At 45.8% G+C, this 3,674-nt stretch overlaps 1 pseudogene; it reads right to left on the bottom strand.

The window, feature by feature from the left end:
- Positions 1-271: 271 nt before the first annotated feature.
- Positions 272-2,439, bottom strand: LOC148872243 (small ribosomal subunit protein mS79 (rPPR3b)-like; annotated as a pseudogene).
- Between the last annotated feature and the right edge of the window lie 1,235 nt (positions 2,440-3,674).

Below are 3,674 nucleotides of genomic sequence, written 5' to 3'. Positions count from 1 at the left end.
AACGAAGACCTCGGCACCGTATAAGACCTAACCGCTTCATCGGCATAGGCTAAGTATTAATACCGAAGGTGCGGGCAGCTCGAGTGAACCCTCTGATGAGTGGCTCGCTTCGGTATACAAGTTGAACCCGTTAAGGGGATTTAACTCTAACATTATAAAACTACCCCAAGTACTGGGGAACAGTTCGAGGTAACAACTATCGAAATACCCTACTTCGGGTATGTAGCTCTAACAGCTCGAGTGATAAAGTCGCTTCGACAGAAAGCAAAATGGGAATACTTCAGTTCCAGTTCTAAAAAAAACAACAAAAACAAACGAACAAAAAACAAAAGCAGGGCCTAACAGCCTGAGACAGTTCATCAAAAAAGAAAGAAATACATAGAATCAGGTCCAGACACCCGGGAACAACCATTCCAGAATCAGAAGAAAAAAGAGCAACAAACGGCCTCAACGTTCCGCTGCCTCCACGCCCTCGTCGTCCTCTAGAGAGTCGGGCTCCTCCTCCTCCTCCATGCCCGCCGTCTCAGGGCCAAACCCTTCATCGTTATGCCTTCAAGGTTGAGCCCGGAGAACTTCTTCTGGACCAGCCATCGGTAGAGTTTGAATCCCGAACAGAAGGGAGCTCGTGCAAATAGGCAAGGGCGCGACCTCAAATTCAAAGGCAAGGCAAGTTGGCATAAGGGAAATGAGGCCTAGGGCCAATGGTTCAGATTAAGGCAAATCCGACGGCTCGCAATCGATCTGGCTGCACGTCTTCCGAAACTAATACCCTTAGCCCCAAGAGTGGGGGGCAATTGATGGAGGGTGAATTGACCTGACCTCCTAAGTAGGCGACATGTGGACATGACTCAGCATAAGCAACAACTCAGCATGACAGCCTGGTTACAACCTAGTGTAACAAGCTCGCTGAAACCCTCACGGGTCAGCTCGCTACATAAACATCTCGTTGTGGGACAGCTCGCTACAAAGCGAGCTCGAGCTCACTAGTGTGCTAGACGAGGAACACTCCAAGCTATTTCAGCTCACGAGCTTAAACAATTAGCTCACTCCAACCCTTTGGTAAGGCCACCTCGAAGTCCTCAAGCGGAATCACCTCAGGTCTCCCCAGCAGCTCGCTACAAGGTAGCTCGCTATTAAGCGGTGCAACATCCTCAGGAAGCTTCTTATCTAACAAGGGCGTACCCATCGGACTGCACCCACATCTCCTGACTAACGGCGCAGTACCTGCCGGGCTACGCCCACGACTCTCGACAAGTAGCGACGTGTCTGTCCTTCCCGGGTCACGTCTCTCAGCTCTGGCGAATAATGGCTGTGATAGAAGGCCAGTGATGGTTACGCCCGATTTGATAGAACAGCTAGTATTTAAGGACCCCGATTTCCAAGGGGCGGGGGTAATTGAACTGATCTAGCGCTATCTGCACTCTCTGCTCTCTTTGCATTTCCTACAGCTCTCAGAGTTCTAACTTAAGCATCGGAGTATTCCCACCGGACGAGCCCCCTAGGAATCCTTCACCTTCCTCTTCTCAGGTACCATCCGTCGCCAACTAGGAGCCAGGCGTCCGCCAGATAGGAGTGCCCGGATCGCATTGCATCATAGATGACAAGGCATTCAGAAGGGTGTTGAAAGTAATCAGGTTCGGGCCAACACCATTCTTTTCCATCTCATCTAGAAATGAAAGCATAGAATCCAACGATCCCCTTGTCACATAGAGCCCGGATCATAATATTGTAGGAGAAAAGATCCGGGGTTATCGACAATCTCGAAGGAAGTTCATGGAAAATCTGATCAACCTTATCGAAATTCCTAGAATCGGCACAAGCCGAGAGGAGAGGGTTGAAGGATTTCACCGTGCGTGTGCATTTTAATCCAGGTAATTGATCGAACATCCTGCAGGCATGTTCGGACATGCCAGATTGACCATAGAGAGAAATGAGCCGGATCGCAAAATCCTCTTTGGAGATGTCGTCATACTTCCTCTGGTGTTCGAGGATCTCTTCTACCCATGAAAATTTCTTGGCCCCGGCAAGGTGATGGACCGTAACTTCATAGATGCGGTGCTTGTAGCAAAATCTATAGTTATCGGAGCAAACTTTGAACTTTTCGACGAGCTTTTTGAGGTCTCGTTCATGGAATAGGCCATAAATGATGGTGGTTGAGATGGTTGCAGGGGAAGAAGTGAAGAACCTACGATGGAGAAGGCGAGCTAAAGAAGACATGATGTCTCGTCGGAAGAGAAAGTGAGAATGTGGGTGCAGTGAAGGAAAGTAGTTTCTGGGGTTTAAGGTTTATTTCTCATCTTCTATTTTTCTTGCTTGTGAAAAAAGGGTTTACTGTCTTCTCGCGAGGTTGTGGAGACTACGCATGAGAGAATATGTAAAATCTGCCGAATATGTTCTTATTGACTGCCGCGTTAGATCATAAATCTGATGAGGTGGCGGCGTTTAGAAAACCGCCCCCTCAGATATTATTCTAGTGCCTGTTATCAAGACCGCCGGCTCTTAGCACATTCCCTCTATGTATTAAGAACATTTCCCCATCATAATACCAGTCATCATCGAGAGATGTTCTCAATATACAATAGGGATGTGTTGTGGGGCTTGGAGCGGAGATGTTTGAGGGGATGGTAGTATGGTGGATCGAATAAGGAATGATTGACGAGCATGAGATAGACACTTCGCTTTCCATCCTTTCAATCTGTTTTGGAGCTTTTTTATCACAAATTGGAAGTCAATTAGCCTCAGCCTAGTGGGTGGTAAGGGACAAAAGTAAGTTTTCATTTGGGTGCATCAAAGGCACATTGAGTAGTGAGGCCAAACGATGTCAGCGCCGATGATTAGTATTCTTGTTGAACCAAATTGTAGATTTTGCAAAATTAATGGACTAGTCTGACCAGGCACAGAAAGTATCCCATGTATAGAGATTCTTCCAAAAATTAAGATGTCATCTGCAAATAAAATATGATTCAATTTGAAGGCTCTTCATCTCATACGAAAACCAACTAAGTCACCAATTGAAGAATAGCAGAAGTTTGAATTGTATAAAATGGTTTGAATGATGGATTAGTCGAACTTTGGTGAATTTATAGATACAATTGCTAGAGTTTTTGTACAATATTCAAGCTAAGAAATTAGGTTATATTGAACTCTATATGATAGAGTTTATCAGCAAGATAAGAAACCCGTTAGTAGAGATTTATCACAAGTAGGGATGTGCGATGGACTTGTGATGAGGTTTATCGCATATCTGTTGACTTGACAATCTCTGGTGATGTGGCATTATTATCCTCAATACGCCCCCTCAAGCGAATGCACATAGGAAGGACATGCAACTTGTGTACTATTGATGTGAAACGAGGAGAGGATAATGGCTTGGTGAAGATGTCAATGAGCTGTCCAAGAGATTGAATGTGATGAAGCTGAAGAGATCTCTTAAGTAGGTGGTCCCGAAGAAAGTGAAAATCGACCTCTATATGGTGAATACGTGCATGAAAGATCGGATGAGCAGCAAGGTAACAAGCACCCACATTATCACTGTAAAGAGATGGAGCCGAGGGGAGATGAATTCTGAGATCTGTCAAGAGGGACTACGGCCAAAGTAATCCAGTAGTGGTATTGGCAAGAGATCAGAACTCAGCCTCCCTACTAGATCTTGCAACGGTTTGTTGCTTCTTGGC

The sequence above is a fragment of the Nelumbo lutea genome, chromosome 2, assembly GCF_056320005.1.
Source record: "Nelumbo lutea isolate HS-2025 chromosome 2, American lotus-T2T, whole genome shotgun sequence".
Classification (NCBI taxonomy): Eukaryota; Viridiplantae; Streptophyta; class Magnoliopsida; order Proteales; family Nelumbonaceae; genus Nelumbo; species Nelumbo lutea.
The sequence above is the reverse complement of the archived record's forward strand: the minus strand, read 5'-3'. Positions and strand labels throughout refer to the sequence as shown.